The following is a 22,043-nucleotide window of genomic DNA, read 5'->3' on the forward strand; positions in this document are numbered from 1 at the left end:
ATTGTGTACTTATTGTTGATCCGTTTATCACATTTTGTGCTGGCCTCTAATACGGAAGCCCATTTTGGCCAATGTGATAAAAAAAAGAAGATCCTGTGACTCCGTATGTTAAGAAACTTTCTCATAATAATGACTTAGTATCTCAAAATAAGTAGGAACCTACACCCCAACACCAACCTTGTTTCGATTTTAGGGTGTCGAATGACGGCCAAGGTTATTTTTCTGCAGCCGCAATACCTGTTTGGACTGAGCTAAAAGGAACGAACATGAGAAGAGGGGCTGATGGGTAGGCTGCACCACTGAGAACCAGGTAAAATAAAATGCAGCAGAGATTCACAGCAGAGAGAAGGAGAGAGAGATGTAGAGGAAGCATGCAAACATTTAACAGAAGTATTGACGTGATATAAAAACTTTTTTTGGATCATCAATCCTGGTATTACTGCACAGGTCTGTGGTTTATCAGTGAAGTCTGAGCTACACTGCAGACTGGAGTCTCTGTGACACTGAGAAACAGACAGCTCTGCATGTGACCGTCTCCTCTACGAAATGTCCGTCACTGCGCTGCACTATTATAAACTATGATGAACTGTCCAGGTGCTGCCTCTCCCTCTTCATATTCTTGGTGTATGCTGGTGTTCAACTTTTTTATCCTGACTACCTTCATACAAGAAAAAAAAAGAATATTATACATAATTTAATCCACATGTAGACTGACCTGCAAAAAAAGATACTTTTTTTCTTTCCCCCAGAGGACAATATTTTATTAAAGAAATAAATGAATAATAATACACATAGATAGCGGCCTTTTCCCAAAATACTGCTGGTTCTGTGGTCATGGGATTTCTAATCTGATGCAGGCTATGAGCTATAGGAGCATCAGCTGATGTGCATCAAATTTCACTGTGTTTGGTCCTTTAAGTGTCGCAAAATTTCTCCAAATAATCATTCTCTTATCTCAAAATAATAACTTTGTGTCTCAAAATAATGGTTAACTTTCTCAAGGTAATGAGTAATTTAACACAAAATGATAACTTAGTATCTCAATATGATGAAAAACTCTCAAAATAATGTTATTATTTCAAAATATTAGGCATTAGCTTCTCATTATTTTGAGATACAGTCGTTATTTTTAGACAGATTTTCAAAATATTGCAAAACTAAGTCATTATTTTGACATAGTAAGTCATTATTTTGAAGTCATAACTTCAAAAGTGTCATTTTTCACAATTTTTTCCCATCACGCTTGGGGAGATGAGCTTCCATACTAATTGGCTTTGCTCTTTTGACTTCTTTTTTTTTTCCTTTTTATCTCACCTTGGTTCCCAGACTTCCCCTAACTTTTTCTTCTCATCCTCCCATTTCCAAAATTTTTAGATGTTGGGATTACACATCTGTCCCCTCCTAATCACATACTACACCCCCTCCTCCTCCACCACCTCTAAATATGTACGGTGGACTTTAATAAGACAAAAGCCGCTTTGTCATCTACAAAATTGCTTTCCTTATTCGTGGGATACACATTCAATCTGTCTGTAGGGTTGCCTTACATAATGGCAGTTATGTAACATAATTAAAAGTTGCTGTTTTACCATCATTGGATTACATTTGTGTGCTTTCCACTTGCCAGCCAAGCATCCTGAATCAAGAGGGGTCTTAAGCTTGTTGCAATCCGCGGTTATATTTTAATACCAGACAACAGTGGGGTAATTTGTTTGGCTTACATCACCAAATGCATCCTGTTCCATTAAATTGCAAGTGAGGGCTTTCATGTGGAATTAACTAGTTTTCTCACTGCTTACAGAAACGCCACTTCAACTCCACCAGTTAATAAGAGTCACACATATGGACGCATCTGGAGCCCCCTTGTTATTTTTGGACCACTGCTACAGCACGATTATTTCTGCCGTTATGAAATAATGGAACTTTAATAATTACATTTGATAGCTGTGGTGTGCAGAATCTTTCAAGTTGCACCGACACTCATTAAAGTTATGTGTAGAACTCCTATTTGCAGTGCGCTCTCTCCTTTTGTCCTGTACAGCAGTAAGGTGGTGCTTGTGTATTCAGTGACCATATCTGCAGCCCACAATCCACTCTTTGTGGTAATACAACTGGATTTATGTGGAACAAATTCGACCGGTTTGCGGTTTTGAATTCCTTTATTCCAAACAATGGCCCTGGCTTCAGTTTTGCTGCAGTAAGCTAGTTGGCTACACAGTCAGTAAACACTGCCTAATTCTTGAAGGTCAAAGCATAAATACTCTTGGATCCAACGTGGACAATATGTTTGCATGGTTCTCTGTGGGGCTATTTGGATCTATTTTTTTGTTCAGAAATGACTTCGTTTACAGGGTATTATCAGAATGTGTGTGCTGTCAGCTGTCCTGCATTAATGTAAGCTCCAGTTGGTATGTTCAGCATTGACCTGATGCAGATACAGTGCTGCACCTGTCACAGCCACAAGGTCTGCTAAGCACCTGGTACACACACATTTGCCCATATGTATGTATAGAGCTGAAGAACCTAATAGATTTATAGCTTCACCTTGGTGGGTTACATGGTGTGATTTAGCATCTCTGTTGAGTGTTTTCTGTGTGTGAGCGCCCGTATATACACTGCAAAAAATCATACAGGAATTTAGCAGAATCAGCTAATCTTTTTTCATCACCACAAATTACTGCAATAGATTTTTTTTAGTTTTGGGACCAATTCAAATTCTAAAATTTTTTAAATAAACTTTAAAAAAAAAAAAAAAGTAGAAGACCTTCCATCTTAAACTGAGATTACTTACTTTTCTTCTTTAGATAAACTTTTTAGAAACTCAAGAAAAAAAACATATTCAAAAAAATGTCCACAGTGAACTGTTTACCTTATTTATCATCATTTGGACGCGTGGAATTTAAATGGTTTTAATGAACATGTTAAAATACCAACCATTGTTGACTGGGGACTTCTGGGAAAGTAAATTATCATAACAAAAGAAGAGCTTGAGTTTAGCTCAAAAACTTTATTGCAGTAAGTCTCCTTGGAATTTTCTCAGTGTTTTTGTTTTTACAATGCAGTATTTATTTTCAGACCTTATTAGCATGAGTTTTAAGAACCTGAAGTCTGTTGACTTGAAATGATGAGTTGAATGAGCTCATTGAATTAAGTTTCTAAAGAAACATGATCAGCATATTACCAGACTTCCCAGCATGCACTGTTTTAGAGTACATTATTTTGTATAGTTTCAAGAAAACATATTTGGTGAAAACCTGCTGCGTGTCTCAAAAACGCTTTAGGATAAGTCACAATTGTTTCCACAATAATGAAAACACTGAACCATGATGTAAGTTAGTTTAGAATTTAGCCTGTACCCTCTTATATTTTTTTTTACAATTTAATCAAGTCACTGGGAGCAGTTTCACTTATTGTCTTTGTGCAAATGTTGGAACAGAGTAACTCCAAAGGGAGCAGCTCTTTGTGTGAAATAAAGAACTGACGCTTCAAAGTTGGAAACGTAAAAGAAAATCAAATTTGTTTGGAAGTTCATAAGTTTGACTGGAGAGTTGTTAGTTCAACTTAATATCTCAAGCATATTTAACATGTTTTCTCATGTACAACTGAATTGATCATGTTTGAGTAGAAAAGCTTTTTTTGTTTAGAATAGTTTCAAAATAACCAAATTAATGTCATAAATGTGCAATGATGATAACTAATGACTTGAACTAAGTCTACTGGTTAATAACTTAGTCATTATTTCATGATACTAAATCATTATTTTGTGATGTTAAGTCATTATTTTGAGAATCATTGCAAAATAACCTCAACTTGACTTTTCAGTTTCAGTCAGCTTAGCCAGCTTGGACACTTTTTCCAAGCTGAACCAAACACTTATCATGATTATTTTTTACAGTGCATGCATCCCTAGATGTGTTTCATGGGAATACGTGTGCGGATGTGCGTGGGCTTGTGTGTGTCTTGCTTAGAGCTGCGTTTCACTCCCATAAATCACAGTGTAAACCCACGTTTACCACGGTCAGTGCAAGCATCACCTGGTTATGGCTTCGTCTTGTACCCTGTTCAACCTGAGCCCTGTTACCCCCTTCAGGGATTCAGAGGGGATCATCCGTTTTCATTCTTCTTGTGTAATATTCTTTTACCCTCCCTTTCCTTTCCCTCTGTATGTTCCTATCCCTCCCAATTTCCCTTCTTTCTGCAAGGCCTCCCGGATGTTCATTGTCAAAACCAATAGTTTCCATGCATATCACTAACAAGCTCCGCAGTTCAAAAGGCTATGAAGCTCACTTCTGCTCAGCCACACATTGCCATTCAATCATATCTCGTTACCGTGACATGCCCCTTTGAAACTATCTGTTCTGGGACGGAAAATAGACACTCAAAGGGCACAAGTTGTATCGAATTCAATCACGAGAGCGTAACATTTTTTCTCCCCATCACATTTTCTTATTCCAGATAATTGCACAATGGACATTCAGAAAGAGCTTTGCCCTGTTTTCCACTGGGGATAAGCCTGCAAAACTGACTTCCTGAAAGTATGACACAGTGCTGGCTGTAACCTCACCGTAATAAATGTATTGGCTTGTGCAGGTTACAAACTATGATTTCCTCCCGAGGCCGGTGTTTTTGCAGTCTCCAGAGCATAAATCAATAAAGAACTTACAGGATAACACGGTGTGTGACCAAGGAAGCACACTGTAAAACATTAATTGGATGTATAGTTAAGATACATCATGCTTTTTACAATGCAATTCGGAGGGGAATCATCTCAAGAAAACAAGGTTTGACAAGGACGCGTTTCTCTGCTTGCATTTCTGTTATCATATTTCCACATAATGCACATAATGTCACAACCTGCGCTTGTTCGGAGCCTTTTATCTTTAGACGTATAGCTCTGCTCTCAATATGCTGCTCCGTGTATGGTAGGTAGGCAGCACATATTGCAGTGTGCTGAACCATAAATCAAGCCTTGATGGACTGTGTACACTGAATCGACACATATCTCACACAGCCTCCCGAGGGATGCATGGGATGCTAAATCATCCATCAACAGTTAGCAGGTTCAATGCAAATAGTTTGGATGGCAAATGGATTCTGATCGGACTAGAAGCAAATCAAAACATATGGCGCTCTCTTCCAGCAGGCCTCCAAACAGGCCGAACAGCAGTTGCTATGAAGTGTAGTCAAAGGATATTGTGAGCAGGGTGCAAATTGTAGCCTGTTACCGGTGACATGATGAGGCTAAATATGAAAAACATAATAAGCAGGTTTATGTACTACAAAGCAGAGCTCCAGACTTGACACTCGATTGCCTAAGACTTGACTTGACACGAGACTTGAAAGGACAAACACTCAACTATCATGTTTTGAACAAGAACAATATGGTAACACTTTATAATAAGGGTACATGAATTATCACAAATTCATACATGACTTCATGCACGAACAAACATGAGTCAGTCAGTTTTGTTGTATTTCATGAACTCACAATACGTTTAGTAACTGTCATGATTTCTGAGTTATTAATGATGTTCATCTCTTCTTCTCAGAAAGGAACAGGGCAAAAAAACCTGACCAGTTGGCATTATGTATTTGAAAAAAAAAAAGAACATTTAATCTGCAAATTAGATCCTAATTTTGGAATCCGTTTCAGTATCAATATTTTAGGAAAAGATTGCAGAAAATCAGTTTGGTTGCATTAGCTAAATGAATGAATTTGGGTGGGAGAACCTAAGGACCGGACATTAACAACAGGCCAATTTTCTGTTAATTACAAAGCAGGCAGATCATTGTCTTGCGACCGGTGAGTGGGGACACACATTTCTCTGCTTGTACTATTTAATAAGTGTTGGCTGTCACTTTGTAATGGCTGTTGTGGGTTTATGTGTATTATGTCATTGTTTATGTGTGTGCCAGCTCGGTGTCTCAGGATGTTCTTCATTTTGACCATTGGGTAGCAATAATGCTGAGCCATTTCGGCATTTAGTCAGTGCAGTTTGACACCGACTGTCTTGCAGCTATGGCAGCAGTCCTCCAGTGCTGGTGCCATTTAGTGGAATGTGATGGTTGTGTAATGAATGTTGTGTAGTGCCTGCAACTGTGCTTCAAATTAAAGGAAAATGGTGTTAAAGTTGCCCTCGTTTTATTGCAGAAGAATCTATTCTATTTAAATACACTTACTGATAATATATCACACTATAACTGTACCTAATTACATTAAATTAAATTAAATGAAAAGTTTAATTTAATTTAATTTTTGGGGAATTTTTTAAATTAAGCTCTTCATTACCTTCTTTAACCACAATTGTCTGCTGCTGACACTGGTCTCAGCTGTGTAACAACACTACCTGCCACTGCTTTGACAAGAGAATGGAGGACTATATAGAAAATAATGATGAGGTATTAGAGAACAGACTGGGAGGCACTATAATGATTAATCATTAGGTAATGATTAGTTTATTAATATCTGTGAATCAATCATGCTTACACTATCTTTATAGTCCTGGACAAACGCTGAAGCAGCTGATGAACGGCACAAAACTAATGACTAATTAAAATACTATTTACTTGCACAGTGCTTACTCTTTTTGTGGCTCCTAAAGTAAAGCGACACCATAATTCTGAATAGTTACTAAGTAGTCCCTCATTACCTCATGATTATGTTTCCTTTTTGTGTCTTTTCAAGTAAAGTTTTTGACTATTTGCTCTTTTTGTGACCCCTAAAGTAAAGATACATAATACTGAGTTCTATAAAACTTCATTAGGGGTTACTCATTAACTCTAGCAGTTCGCTCCTCATTTGTTCCTCATTTATTCCCCATTTGTTCCTTGATAGCTACTCAAATTTTTGTGTGACTTATCGTGAAGTGTTGCCTTTACAATGATTACATAAAAAATGAAATCTGTTTTTATGCAAATTAGATCAATTGGATTGTTAGTGTATGAACTGAATGATGTACAATATTCGGTGCTGTAACTGTGTTGGCCAAGACATCAGGCTGAAGAAAGACAGCGAAAGACTTTGTTGTTTTGCAGCATTGAGCCACGTCATTGTCACTGCTATTTTCTTTATCTTTATATTCATTTTATTTCTTCTTTTTTCGACTCTTTTGGGCGATTGCTCTGTTTGAAGAAATTCAGACACTCAGAGATTTCAAAATACAGTGAGGCACAGAGGGAACGATTGGAAAAACATGTCATGCTGTCAGAAAATACAGATGTACTACTGTTGTTGGGTTTTTTTTTTTTGGGAGACATTTGCATATTACATGAGGGTGTGCCTGAGGCTTTCACTCTCATAAAAACCCCACAGATTCCCTTTCCCAAACACAGAAAATCTGAATGATTTTTTTTAAATCATTGTGTTTTTTTTTCTCTGTCATGTTTTGGCAAGAAGAGAAAAAGGAAAGCACCCATAACAAACCACTCATTGCAGGCTGTGCATGGACCCATATGCCTCATACACACACACATACATACACTCACCTCAAGGACAAATAAATCCAATATTCAACATAATTTGATGGAGTATATACGAGTGTGGTTGATTACCATAAACACTGCCACATATTTACATAATAATCATTAAAGGAGAAATCTGTAATACATATATAGTAAATCATAAACTGACCATGACATGTAATCAGAGATTAAGGAAACATGCTCAGTTGAAATACTTCTGTCAACAATGCTATTGTGGCCCATTGTGTTTGCCTGTTTCACAATAATTAGAGTTAAAATTAATGAATGAGTGTCTGTGTCATAAGAAATCATTAAAATCTTTTAGAAGGAGTAGATGTTTATATCGGTAAAATTGAGCGATATGTTAATGAAGTCTGACAGGCAGTAAGGCGGGCACTCACTAAACTGGATTTTAGGAGGACTCACTGTCACTTATCATTGTCGACTCACAGCGGTGCGGTCGTCTCACACTCCTGCAGCATTCCTGCAGTCTGCCTGAGCTTCCTCAAGTGCGGGGAGGACGGTGCGGAGGGAAACAACTCACTTCAACCATAGACTGTATTCTAAATTGAATTTCAAGCTACTTAATTTACAACCAGTGGCGCAACTCGCACTGCAGTACTCATTTCTGGATGCGCAATTTGTTACACATCGCTCCTTTAAGGAACACTCATTGAAAACATTTGTTGTTTGCGTATAATCACACCAGTCTTGCACACACTGAACACACACACACACACACACACACACACACACACACACACACACACACACAGAGCAAATGCTGATGTAATTTGTTAATGTTGACATTTGTTCCACCCTCAGGCAATGCATTTTCCCTCTTCATCCACCCCTTATTGTTGCACATTGTGTCATTGTGTTCTGACCCCGCCTACCACGTAAACAAGGATAGATAGATAGATGGATAGATGGATAGATGGATAGATAGATAGATAGATAGATAGATAGATAGATAGATAGATAGATAGATAGATAGATATTACACTAAGAAGAGAGAGAAAGCTTAGGAGAGTAAGAGACTGGAATAACAAGATAAGGAGAGATAGAGAGAGAGCGTCTACATTATTCATCTGCTCATCTCACTGCAGTAGATCCAGCAGGGGGAGGTGTTGCAATATTTGGTTGGTTGCTGCCTGTCTGTTGCAAAAACTCAGCTAAACAGACAATCACATTCAGATTTATATATAAATACATGCAACTTTTCCCTAAAGAGGGATACACACAACAGCCCTCAGTCCTTGACAGAGTCCTGTGATATCCCATAGAGAGCTGATGTGTCTTTATATATGTATATCTGTCTCTTTCTCCCGTCTCTTTCTCCCCCTCCTTTTTGCGCTCAGTACAACTCACTTTGCTGGAGGAAAGGTAGGCGCGGAGCGGGGCGGTGAAAGAGCTGTTCAAAACCATGAAATGTCTCCTCTCAGTTGGGAAGTTCTGACATTTTTGTGCGTGTGTGAGAGACAGAGAGAGAGAGGGAGGGAGCGGGATATTGGGATGAACCCAGACACGAAGACAGAGTCGTATCTCTCTGTCACACACAATGCGATTGCTGCATTCAGTAGGCGGTCATTATCAGAGTCACTGTCACACTCAGCCTCCTCATTTGATTTCAGGTGCCTCCTAACAATGCATGTGTCTATAAAGAGTAACAGATAGTGCTGAGAAGTTTTTTTTATATACTTTTGCTTGGCAGCTCTGCACCCTATACTCCCTGCAGCTCTCAGACAGTTTTAGGTGTTTTAAATTGACTTTCAATTTGTCAGTGCAACATGGATTAACCAGATTAACCTTTTACGGGACCCTAAGGCGGGGATATACAACTTGCTTTGTCTGGGGAGCCAGGGGATAGTTAATAAACAAACATTAATATTAACATTATTTACCAGATAAAATTACAAGTAAAACTTTTCTGTTTTTTCTCTACCTCCTTCGCAGGCGATGGCAAGAGGCACCCCACCTGGAGTTTGTGTCTCTCTCCTCTGGACAGGTGAGGTGACTAAGCGCCTGCTCTTCCGCCGCCTCTGCCACATCTCCCTCACCTAATCAACTTTTTATGTCGCACTGGTTAATCAACGTTGTCCTCCCTAGCTTTGCACACAGCCTACCTGCCCGTTGGCAATGTTACCACCAAAGGATAGCGTTCGACCCCTGGTTTATGCCACTAATCTTACCCCGCCAGAGGAGAAGTGGCCTAAGGGAGAGCTGTTATTCCAGTCTATTCCCTCTGTTAGCTGTCTATCTGGATTCTCAGATGGGATGGCTCACTCACAGCTAAACACATAGCTAAATCCCAAGCTAACTAGCTATCGCTACATCCCTGCAGTTACGCTTTGCAGTAACCCCGTCCCAGCCCCAGCAGTGGCAAAATGGCATTTTGGCCAAAGCATGATGCACACACAAGTCAAGTCAAATTCAATTTGCATAACACTCATCCAAAATTATAAAACCCAATTTTAATCCAGACGCTTCATTCTCTGGTTTAGCTTTTTGTCAAAAAATATTTGGTCTGTGAACAATGTGGTGTCAGGAAATGACTTTGAAAAAACTGATATATCATAAAAATGACAAAATACACTAAAGTAGAGCTTTAATGAAAATAAATTTCAACTCATGACTTCTCTACTTTCCAGGAGAAGCAACTTTTTTATTGTTACTTGAACTGAAAACTTAACCAGCTACTTAAAAGCTGATGTCAATCTACAACAATGACACCATGTTCTGTCCAAATAATGGGTTTAAAGCTCTCCAGTTCCTCATCAGTTGAGACAGACACGTTGTTGTACAAATAAGGGATACGTCTGACAGTGATTGACTAAATTTTTTCTTATGCTGTGGCTAAGGATATGAATTTGACAAACAACCACAAACAAACATAAACATCTTGTCAGAAAACATACATTAACTAATTATTTAATGAATAACAGATGTTATCCTTGCTCTTTCTGCGCCATGAAGTCAGAATCACAACAAACAAGAGGCAGATTATTTCTTATGGGTGGTAATTTTTAGATGATGTGAAATCTCATTTACTGCTCCATTATTAACACATTGCACACGCACAGCCAGGCCGTGACACGCCTTGGGAGCCAGCTATTATTCATTCTGAGGCCAGCCACGTGTATGATCTTGATTTTTTTCAGCACTAAATAAATCATTGTTGTATTCCAAACCTGACCACTGACAAATTTCTCTCCTTCTCTCCCCTTACTTCTGCACAAGCCTCCAGCCCTCTGCTGCCTTTTCTGTTCCAAATTGCGTCTCAAAACAAACTCATAAAATTCTTGCATGTGAATTTTTCATAAGTTGCTGTTTTGTTCTGAGAGGAAAGCCTCCCTCCGACTGCAATTCAATTAGGCAAACGAAGCAAATTGTGTTTCATAAATATGCTGGGCAACCAAATGTCTAAACAGATGCATGAGTGTCAACACAATCAGATTTTTATTAATTCAAAGTGCCAATTAACTTCCATTGAAAGTGACAGATTCAGTTTATGGTCCTTAAAATGATACTGAACCATCTTTTCTTCTCTCTCTCCTCCTGTTTTGCTGCTTTCATTCTCTGTTTGAGTTTCTTTAACTGTTTAGTTAATTTCATCACGCAAGTCAATTAAAAACTTAAGTTTATTATTTGCTGCAAATGTGAGGCAAGAGGCAAAAGGTCTCTTTATGGATAAGAACAGAGAACATTACATTACTTCAAGAACAAAATGCACATTTCCTTCATTTTTATCTCAAACTGAAAAAAAAATAATTGTATCTCTCAGCCATGAAAACACATCCAGTATATATTTTAAACTAATTATTAAGGGTTGATACAGAGTAACACAGCAAGTTAAATTGCATGAGCATAGAAATTTCACAGGTAACACTTTGCAATAAGGGTGCATTAATTAACATTTGTTAATGCCACATTAATTATAATTTGGTGCCATATTTATAAATGTTATCAAGACAAATTTCTTAACAGTTACTCAATGCTTTTAATTATATTAATTCACTGTAAGTTAATTATTATTACTGTATAAACTAATGCAGTTAGCATCTATTAAATCCTGCATAAATTAAAACTTTAGCTATCATGAACACCATGAGTAAATGACCAGTGTTTTCCAGTTTCTCTTGAGTGTTTTTATGAATTGCTAGAAACACAAGACAAGTTTTGAGAATGAGTAACGCAAACACCAGTTTGTTAAACAACAAATTCTTCACAAGGTGTTGTGATATCAAAACTCTTCTGCTGGTGTCCAGAGAAAATACTGTTCAGGACAGCAGGAAGACAAATAACCTTTTTTTTTCTCAACCAAATCACAAGTTCACACCTGCGGTTATTTATAAAACTGAAAATAATGAAAAACTGATGAAATACTTGAGTCAGTCTGTTTACTACTCCATATATTTCCTGTCATTCACACACCCCCACAGCACGGCTGCATGTCCCACTCTCTCTGATTACAGGCTGGTTACAGTACATGTGGGTCCACTTTTTGAAACTCAGCATATTTTGTCACAGTTAATTAGCCAAAACTGCAGAAGCATTTATCTCTTCCCTGGGAACAAGAATGACAGTGTTGTTAGTAGAGCACCCTCTGCACTCGTTCAAATATTTTTGCAAACCTTTCTATGTGATTGAATAACGTCAAGAGAATCAGAAATCACTAAAACATCACTGAATGGAGTTACGATCGCTGCCAACACATTCTCACTCAGTTTTGTATGTGCAGGGCTCAACAGTCAAGTTAGCAAGAATAATTATGCAACGTAAATCAAGGCAGAAAACCTACTTGGGTAGGTTTAGGAAAATATCATGGGTTTGGTTAAAATAAGTACATAAGTGACATACATTACATAACCAGTTCAGATGATCATGGCGCAGCTGTAACATGACACAGTCCTGCCCAATGGAGTCGAGATATTACTGTGAGTGGTACATTAACCAGGTAAAAAGGAGGTGGAGAAGATTTTTCTTTTATTAATTTTAGTCTTGACTTTATATTTTGTGGTTATGGCTGTTGAAATACTACTGCTTTTGTCCAGTGGGGCCTTCAGAATCAACACAATAGGAAAGTTCCTTGTAGCTTTAATTTCATTCCCTAAACATGGGCAATAACAGTTTTTCTCATTGTTTTTATGTATTGTTAGAAACAAAAGGCCAGTTTTGAGAACAACTGACAAACACACCAGTTTGTAAAACAACAAATGCTCCAGTCTACAAAGAGAACACTGTGACTTCAAGACCGCAAAAACACAAAAACTTTCTTTCTCACCAAGGACCAAATCACAAGTTCACACCTGCCGTCATTTCTGAAACTGAGAATACTGTAAAACTGATGAAATACTTGAGCCGGTCTGTTTACTACGGCATATATTGCCTGTCGTTCACACGCCCCCGCAACACGGCTGCACGTCCTGCTCTTTCTGATCACAGGCTGGTCACAGAGTGTGTTTATAGTACATGTGGGTTCACTTTTTCAACCCACCTCTGCATATTTTCTCACAGTTAATTAGTCAAAACCTCAGAAGCATTTTTCTCTTCGCTGGGAACAAGAATAACAATATTCTCAGCAGAGCGCTCGCAGTTGTGGAAATAGTCTGCAAACTTTTGATTGATCGCTAAGTGAAAAGAAAATTATAGAAAGACAATTAGCAATCATTAAAATGACACTAAATGCATTTGGCAACACGTTCTAACTCTAGATATATCTTGAAGGGCTCCATGGTCAACTTAACAATAATAAATATGCAACTTCTAGGTGGACTTTCAACATAAAGGTACAAACACTACTTAGGTAGGAAAATATCATAGTTTTAGTTGAAATAAGTACCTAACTTACATAAGTTCATGTACATAATATTAGCTACATACATATCTATATAATGTAAACCCCCCCTTCCTCTATATGTGGACTTTCTTGCTATTACGTCACCTGACTTTGACCCACATTAAAATATAAAGTACAGTGGCGCCTCCAGAAATAATGCCCCAGGGGTAACTACAGCATCATAGTTTGAAGTATATAGGGACCCTGACTGAGCTGTTACATTTGACGCATTGGAAGTGAGAACGAGCTGTCTCTGCAGTCTTGGCAGAAGTGCATTAAATCACAGAGAAAAACTGCAATATCTCCGTAACCCTGTTCTCGAGGCATTGCTCTCTGCCAAATTGTCCGTTGTGCTGTCCCAGCTGTGGTGGCGCTCCCCTCTCATCGTGTTATTCCTGCCATCCTTTTTGGACTTTTTTTTTTTACTGCCCTGCTCTTCTACTTTTAGCTTGGTTGCGAGCTTTGGTTCTGGACTGCGAGCGAGTTAGGCCTACAGAACCTGAGCTGTTACATAACCAAAATTGTTTTCATGTAGATAAATTTAAAAGAAAATCTATTTGAATGTAAACATAGAAAGCAAACTGAAATCTGTTGAAGGCACAGTACTTCATGCACTGAATCTCAAGTGAGGGTCCACAGTAGGTTAGCATGTGAGTGACAGAACATCAGATATACCACTGGCAGGGAGTAGCGAGACCACCGTTATCTCATATATCCTTTCTTTCTGCCTCTCTAGTGACACTTCCACGCTGTCTTGCAGCCATCCAAGCGAGTTTCATATTCAACCCAACTGGCGTCAAGAGACCAGTAAGGGAGGCAGGGGTGGAGCGAGGTACGGAGAGACATAGGAGGAGGAGATACGGAGTGAGGAATGATGGAGGAAATGTGAGAGACAGCAAAAAAGGTGGGAGGGGGATAGTAAGGGAGGATGGAAAAAAAAAATCCAATAGAGGTTTTGAATGCTCTCCAGAAAAGGCATTAAGGAGTTACTTAGCTAAATCCATTACGCTTCACAGGATGTGACTGCCTCTCTGCTCTAAATCAAATAATGCATCCAGGTAATTGTTCTCACATTAGACAAACTACATCCTACTTCTATCCCCCTGAATGCTTGTTCAGCCGGCCCCGTCTATCTGGGAGGAGAGATGGTCAAAGCGGGGATGAAGAATGAAACGTATGATGATGGTTTATGATGCTGGTGATGCAATACGCACTATGAGGACAGACTGCGTTGAGGAGATGAAATGCACTATAAGGAAGCAGAGACAACAACAAGGATGACAGCAACAGTGGTGATGATGATGATGACATGTTTGCCTGTCTTCATAAAGCCAGGATTTGCTGATTGTGCCTGGGGATTTTTCAGCAGTGCAGTTTCTCCGTTACACACTGTTATACATGGACCCATACAATACTGTACAATGCCATTCTACCGCTGAGTAGCACCACTGGCAGCTGAGAAGGATAAGTACCTTTCTCAAAGTCAGCATGATATGCATTTTTGGAGGACCATTGAAAACCTGAGACAGGTTTAGAAATCCCAGATGACAAAAAAATGTCAGCAGTGTACAGGAAATACTTGTTAGGTCAAGCTTTCAGAATAGCTGCAGAAAACATTTTCTATGACCTTCTGTGTTGGCAGCTGCAAAAATACTCCTTCAGTAAGAGACGGCGGAGGTAAACTCAAGGTTTCCCATCAGTATCAGCACAACAGAAAAATACACCACTCTTCAGAAAACTGTAAAATATTGGGTTGCATACTGTACAGGTGCATATAAATATTAAGTGGGAAAAAAAAAAGATGAACAACAAGGGAGATATTTCATGTCACGGTTGGTCAGGACAGTGAACACGGGGGAGGCTTGTTTTGCTTGTGACAAACATAAATTGAATCACAACAAAGTCTGTGGCAACTAGTAAATTCTATACTGCCCGAACTTGTTGTTTGTCTGTTCCTCTGTTGCCTGTCGTCCCAAAGTTTCAGAATGACCCTGTAAGCAGTGTAAAAGCTGTCAGTCTCCTGCATGAGGCACACAGCACAAGGGGAGATGGATGGATGCTGTACCGCTGCCAGGGGAGAGCTGACTAAGATCAATGGGAATAAATTACAATGTAATAGATGTGTATATATTTCTCACTTTGCCCCTGATGGTCTGAATACCTCCCTAGATTTGTCGCTAATCTCTTAATTCATACATTAAATATTTTGGCAGTGAAAAGAGACCCATAGCTACAGATGGGCAGTGGACCAACTGCAGACTGCAATTAAAATGTAAATGTTAACCAACCAATGAGAAAATGTATTTAAATGCCTAAATTGGAAATATAGTCACACAATAACACAAAAAATAAGTCTCTGAACATTTTATTGTATGTATATATAATGTATTATACCCACCACATGCCAGGGCATAACCTACACGGGGCATGATTTTTCTATTAACCATTGTAACTCAAAATGAACCCATTGAACCCGGTAAACTGCAGCCAGTATCTGCCAGCAATGTATGAAAAGCAGAGCCTCTCATTGCTAGTTTACTGGAAAGCTCACACACCACAAGCTCAATAGGAAAACTCTGCTTTCATACCAGAGATCAGATGAGATGGAGATGCCTACGGAAGACAGGGAGTTGCAGGTAGTTCATATGTGCACTAGACTCTGTGACTTCTAAAAGTTTAATTTCTTTGATCCATTTCATCTTTCTTCAAGTTGCACGTGACACATTATCTATTCACAGTGCTACAATAACGCACCATATGTGATCTGTCAGTTCTATTATTCAAAAAATATGCAGTATGGCTGTATCTACTCAAAATGTGAAGATGAGTAGGCGTCAAACAAAATAGAAAGTAAGACAGCATTTTATGCATATTCAGTCCTGTTCTTGCAGAGTTTAGCGTGAGGAACATTTTAATTTTTAACTTTTGTATTGGTTACCGTAGTCCCTAAATGAATGTAAACATGCAGGAAATGGGATTCATGTTGCTATTTTGTTCTGGCGGAGAACTTCCAAAAACTCAACAGTGGCGGCTCTAGAATTTCACTCGAGGGGTCCAGGCCGGGGCCACTTGTCTTGTCAGAGGGTTAAATTCAACACGGGTGGTAATAGTACACAGAGTAATGGCACAGAAGAAACAGCATAAAATAGATAAAAGATCAGTATTTGTTTCAGCAGCTAACGGTTTCAGTTATTTGTTTCACTGACTGACCGGAACTTCGCTGCAAGAAAGTGAGTGAATTTTATTATTTCACACTTCTTAAACCAAGTGAGAGACTTCATTTATTTGAAACAGTTAGTGTAAACGTGTCTTCTACAGAACGTAAGTCCAGCTCAATAAGGAGTTTGTTAATATGGACTAACGCATAATTTAGAAACTCATATAGTATATAATACACTAGCGCCCAAATCAGAATTTACAACACGCTGCAGGCAGACCGCATTAGTCCTCATTCGTTCTGCTGCAAGTAAGAAAAATGACTGTGCCACAGCAAATGAATTACTCAAACCGTCAACGTGTGAAGCCCAAATTGACCTTTACATAGCGCCTATCAAAGGGCTGCATTGCATAATTGAAAATCTTTAAAATATAAATGGACAGCGAATCTCATCAGGTTCCAGTGTAGAACATCAACAGGAGTGGACCCGTGTTCTGTCCTTGCGTTCTGAGTTAAGTCCACTTCTTTGGCTGGACAGGTTTTTGTACTTTAACCAGAAATGATTTCAGTATCACTTACTCCTCCACCACACACACACACACTCTGCCCGCTCACTCTGTCTAAAGCCAAGAGAATGAGATATTCCTTTAAGACATTTAAAAGTGTTTACAACTGCAACATAAGTTATGTTAATCCCTCTCTCCTGTTCCACAATGTCTTGCCCATTCATTATCTTTCATTATCTAACACTGAAAATTACTATTTTTGGATTTCCACCAGCTTTTTTTTCTCTTTAGAGGAGCTATCCGAGATGCACACTTTTACAGAACTGAGCTCTTATAGTCAGTTATACAAACCAACATTAAATTACAATCTGACCTTGAATATTTTAACGTCCTTTGCAGCTTTCTGAAGCATTCCTGAATCGAATGAAATGTTGTTTAATTCAAAGTGTGCACTGTGTCTCCATGACCTTGCCTCGTTCAGTCTAACTCTGCACACATGAAAAACTCTCTGGAAGTCGCACACAAGAGAGTGGAGACAAATCTTTGAAGTCATCAAGCGACACCTCCTGGAGCTGTTCCATTTGCCATTTCCACGGGCCAACTTTTTGAATAGTGTGACAGCGCTCAAGGCTATTTTCTGGGGATATAGGCCCATCTTTTGCTTCAGAGCGCTTTTATGAAATAGAACCCATTTGGGTGTAAAAGACCAAACTGTTTTTCCAAAGAGTCAGAATGTTTGGTGCCCCATTATGTGACATGAGAGCAGCTGAACAAATGGGAGGTTGATCATATAGTCGTGCTCGTCTGCAATTCAGTTTTGGGGTTCACTTGCTCATAAATATTAATTGGACTGTTCAAGATTATCAGAGCGTTGGATTTTCTTTCACATTCAAATATTATACCTGGTCTCAGTTGAAATTAACATAATATGATTCAATAGTGTAATAATTACAAAAACATATTTCATGAGTGGAACAATTTTGCAGCATTTACTGCAGTATGGAAAGATTAAGAACAGTTGACAGTTGTAAAGAAAAGAAAAGAACAGAAAACAAAAAACAAAAACTTTATGCATCTTAAAAGAAAGTTATTGATCCTGACACTGCTCCAAAACTACAGCAACAATGAAGAGTAGTAAATATAAACTAAAATATGAATATGATAATATAATGACAATATGAGTACCCAAGGGACAAAAAACATCACCGTAATATGTATCAGCAAAAAACAGTAAAAAAACATGTTACCCTAATAAGAGCCAACAAGCTATAATTTGTATCAAATTACACAAGAAATCATATATTCTTTATTTTAAAAAATAAGCTAGCTAACATGCTGTACTTTGTATCAATTACCCACCAAGAAAGTCTAATAAGGGTCACAGAAAGTCTAACAGTGGGAAATAATACACTTCAGATCATAGCATAGTTCTATTGTAATATGTCTCTAATTCCCCTCTAATAATATCTCATAAGGTCTAAACAATAATTAATAAAATAATATGTAATGGTTTCCATGGCCTGATGGGGTGGTCTACTATGTAATAAAATATATTATTTCTGGTTTATGTCTAATTCCATACAAATTATCAAGTTAGCAGTTATTAGTGTAACATGGTTTTTATGGTCTGATAAAAATATATATATATATATATATATATATATATATATATATATATATATATATATATATATATATATATATACATATATACATAATATTTCTTCTTTTTTTATATAATATTTCTACTTTTTGTCTACTTTCACACAAATCATGGCTTCTCAGCTCTTATTAGGCAACAGTTTTTTTTCCCCGTTTAATAAAAAAAATGTATTATTTCTGCTTTTTGTCTTATTAGTGAAAGTACAGTATACAGTATTAGTAAGACTGTCACAGATTATTGTTCTGGGTTTTCTGTATATCGGTGCTTTTGTGGACAATAGTTGTTCTGCTTGGATTGTTTAAGAATATTTCTCAAACAAACTTTAGAATTATGGGTGAAATTACTAATTCAACAAAACAAATTAACCACAACAGTTTGGAGGATTTGTGAACGCGGCAGCTCATCACCTAAAGCCTGTAAAAATAAAACATAACCTGGGGTGTTGCCGTGAACTCATGCACTCCCAAAGCTGTGTCTGACACACTACATTTGCACCAAATGCATCGCGTTCAGCCCAAGGCACTTTGTCTTCTCCCTAAATTAGACACAAAGCATGTTTCAGTTCCCCAGGTAAGAGGAAACGGCCTTGGGTTAGGCGACAGGCATGAAGACACTCCCACTGATCCAGAATACATTTGGCTGCTTTATAAACAAAAGCACTGATGGTAAACTCTTTGAAGCGTCGGAAGAGCAACACAATGAAATCTGTAAAAATTGAGAATGTGATCTCATATTGTCATCAACAGCTCCTGCTGTTCCTAAATATCATCACCTTATCTTATTTTATGTGTTAGGTTGTTTCTAACTGAGTTTTTATCTTTGTCTCCCTGTTATTTTTCAGATATGACAGTGGCTGCCGGCAGATTTTCCATCCTTGATGTCTCAAAACCACAGTCCTGTCCTTCATGTGTCTCCAAACATCACCCCGGCGGCGCGCTTCACCTCCGGTAATTCTTCTGGTGGTATTTCTGAGTGAGAAGCCCAAGGTTCTGAATTCATAGAGGCACACGACACATGGTTATAGCTTTGCTGTCTGAGTTCATACAGCAAGCCAGGCTGGCACCGGGGCTCCCGCCAGGGCCTTTAAAGGCCGCTGATCAGAGGAGCAGAGAGGGACAAGTTTCCACAGGCACCCCACTGCTCTGTGGAGAGGGATAAAAGACACAGAGGCAGGCAGATGACCTGCACTTTCCAGGTTTACAGCCAGATCTCAGGGTACACAAATACAGGTGGGTACAGAGGCTGCTGGTTCTGGACCAAAACAGAAGCTCATGAGGAAAAACAGTGATGGTAGCCAAAAACATTTATTATCTTTAAAGCTGCACTAATCAATATTTTAATATCGACAGTGGGTTGGTGACAAACCTACAAAGAATTATCACCCCTCTCTGTAGTTTCCTCCAGTTCTCCATGTCTTTAACTGCACTGTTTAGGTTTTACAGGCTGAAAAGTTGCCGTTTTGGTTCACTTTTAGCTGCAGCAGATAGCCGTTTCCAGCAAACAAAAGCTGAGATGAAGCCACTGTACACTATCTGTCCACCACCAAATGGCAGCCAGTTAGGTTGTAGCCGATGAACATGGAGCATTTAACAGCAAACAAGCCAGACAGTAATTGGCGAAGACCAAAACTGAGCTAAAAGTAGCATGGCTCCAAATTAATGCTTCTCCGTTTCTGCTGAATGATTGAGTAGGCAGTTTGCTTTTTACAAAAAAAATCAAATAAAGCAGGATTCAACATGTTTCATGTAATTAAAATGGTTTGTCAAGACATTTTGAAGTAAAACAGTTTTAAGAAATATCTGGAGACGCCCTTAATAATAAAATTCTCTTGGGTTTTAGCCAGACTGGCCACTCCTTAAAGGAACGTATGTGCTTTGGATCTGGGTACCGCTGATTGTAAGCAACAACTTTTGGCATAATTTGGTGAATATCTTTAGTCTTTAGAACACACTGAACATAAGGATGGAAGGGTGCTATGTTTGTTTTTATTTTTAATTTTAATCTCTGCCAGGCATAAGCCTTGTTTGTGTGTGTGTGTGTGTAAATCTGGATCAATCAGACAATTTTTTTTTGTCACTGACAAACAATATGTAGAATTACAGCTTCTAATCAAAATGCTGGCGATTACAAAGGGGCTCCAACTGAAAGTCTTTTCGGGTTGTCTGGCTGAGATCTGCGGTGTCCTGAGTGCACTCTTGTAGTTTTTCTTTATTTTTCTTTATTTTTATTTTCTATATTTTTTTGCCATGAACCTGAACTGAACAAAGGAACAAAAGAAACACTTTGCTCGTCTATTAAACAAGACAGGCGCGTTGGAGAGAAAAGACCAAAAAGTTGAACCATGGACCTGAGTTGAAATTAAAATTTGCTGTAACTGTTAATTAAAGCTCACTACAGCTGCCATCCTCTTTGAAGAGCGCACAACACATTTTTCGCTGCCAACTTTCAAGCCTACAGGGGAGGAGTTTTTGAGGTTTATGTAGCTCTGAGTCTGAATCTATACAAGCTGAGGACAATTTCTGTGTGCAATTTTTCATACTGAACTTGTTTAAATAATACCCCTCATTTCTTATTTGTCACAGAAACTTAAAAACTGCATTTTCAACAGTTTTAAGGTGTATTCAAGGAGTTAAAGGCCCTGGGTTGTTCGGATATGTCAACACTGGCTGTTGTTATCCTCCTTATCATAGACAAAATGTGAGCTCCCCTCCACCATGAGCACAACAAGGCCGAGAAAATTATCAACTGTTGTTTTGAGTAAACAATATGCCGGCTATGCACAATGGGACAGAGTGCTATGGCCTTGGGTTGAACAAGATGTTATGTAAGCATCCTGATGGAGGCACAGAAAAGAGTGATGAGCTTTGGATAATGCCCTCTCCTACGCAATGAATTTAAATCAAAGGCATTAAAAACCTCTGAGGTGTGTGAAGATGTACTGCACTGATTAGGCGAGGAAGGCCCTATATTCATAAAAAATAAAACTGTGATGCTGAATGAGAATATTTTTCTTCTCTACTCCTTTTGAATGTCATCGTAAAATGAAAGTGATGTTTCGCTCAGCCTGCATAAAAACAATGTTTCCAGTGAAAGCCACAGTTACACTTTCATCTCTATTCCTTGCAGGTAATACTGTATGATGAAAAGTATTTCGTGGTAAATGTTTGAGAGTCGTTTTATAGGTTCAGAGATTCAGTTTCTACTGGTTGCAGTGATCCTTTTTACCTATATTCTTGTGAATACAGAACCAAAAGAAGATATTTAATATTCAGACTGGTAACCTTTATTGTTTTTTGAAATATACACTGAATCTGATGGCTGCAACATTTTTAAACAACATTCAGTGAGCATTTGGCAGCAGAGGACACGAATTGCTAAAATTTTGAAACAAAATGCAAAATTCCTTCCCATTCTTGC

The sequence above is a fragment of the Lutjanus erythropterus genome, chromosome 11 (assembly GCF_056507025.1).
Source record: "Lutjanus erythropterus isolate fLutEry1 chromosome 11, fLutEry1.hap2, whole genome shotgun sequence".
Classification (NCBI taxonomy): domain Eukaryota; kingdom Metazoa; phylum Chordata; class Actinopteri; order Lutjaniformes; family Lutjanidae; genus Lutjanus; species Lutjanus erythropterus.